This window comes from Triticum dicoccoides, unplaced genomic scaffold (assembly GCF_002162155.2).
Source record: "Triticum dicoccoides isolate Atlit2015 ecotype Zavitan unplaced genomic scaffold, WEW_v2.0 scaffold76557, whole genome shotgun sequence".
Taxonomy (NCBI): Eukaryota; Viridiplantae; Streptophyta; class Magnoliopsida; order Poales; family Poaceae; genus Triticum; species Triticum dicoccoides.
The window spans coordinates 1-1,013 of NW_021298216.1; the positions used below are offsets into that span (position 1 = coordinate 1).

A 1,013-nucleotide genomic window follows, 5' to 3' on the forward strand; every position below is an offset into this window, starting at 1 on the left:
CCCGGTTCGCTCGCCGTTACTAGGGGAATCCTTGTAAGTTTCTTCTCCTCCGCTTATTTATATGCTTAAACTCAGCGGGTAGTCCCGCCTGACCTGGGGTCGCGGTCGAAGCGACGTGCGCTTCGTTTGTTGGGTCGTTCAAAGGCCATAATGCCAGCTGCGCGCCGGATGCACTGCATTGATAAAGCGAGGACGCCCACCATGCGCTGTGTCCGGCGCGGTACGCCGGCAGCCCAATCTTCGGTCCACCGTCCCTTGAGAGACGAGGGACCAGATGCCGCATCCCGATTCCCGTTGAGGGTGGTTGGGAGCGTGTTTTGGCGTGACGCCCAGGCAGGCGTGCCCTCGGCCGAGTGGCCTCGGGCGCAACTTGCGTTCAAAGACTCGATGGTTCGCGGGATTCTGCAATTCACACCAGGTATCGCATTTCGCTACGTTCTTCTTCGATGCGAGAGCCGAGATATCCGTTGCCGAGAGTCGTGTGGATTAAATAGCTTTGCAACACGAGGGATGGCTAGCAAGCTAGACATGCCCCCGGGTTAGGCACAGTGTTCCTTGACGCCTTCGCCGCCGTGGGTTCTTTTACCCCGGGCCCCCACCCGCTCCGAGGAGGGGAGGTGGTTGAGGCATTGGCCGAGCGACGGACGGTGCCGTCGCCGACGGATTGGATGACGCGTGCGCGGTCTGTTTTGGTCAGGGTCACGACAATGATCCTTCCGCAGGTTCACCTACGGAAACCTTGTTACGACTTCTCCTTCCTCTAAATGATAAGGTTCAATGGACTTCTCGCGACGTCGGGGGCGGCGAACCGCCCCCGTCGCCGCGATCCGAACACTTCACCGGACCATTCAATCGGTAGGAGCGACGGGCGGTGTGTACAAAGGGCAGGGACGTAGTCAACGCGAGCTGATGACTCGCGCTTACTAGGCATTCCTCGTTGAAGACCAACAATTGCAATGATCTATCCCCATCACGATGAAATTTCCCAAGATTACCCGGGCCTGTCGGCCAAG

At 58.7% G+C, this 1,013-nt stretch overlaps 1 non-coding gene across 1 annotated transcript; it reads right to left on the bottom strand.

The window, feature by feature from the left end:
* Nucleotides 1-323: 323 nt before the first annotated feature.
* On the bottom strand, nucleotides 324-479 carry LOC119347830. The gene has a single exon (XR_005168555.1). It is a non-coding gene; the product is annotated as a 5.8S ribosomal RNA (ribosomal RNA).
* Between the last annotated feature and the right edge of the window lie 534 nt (nucleotides 480-1,013).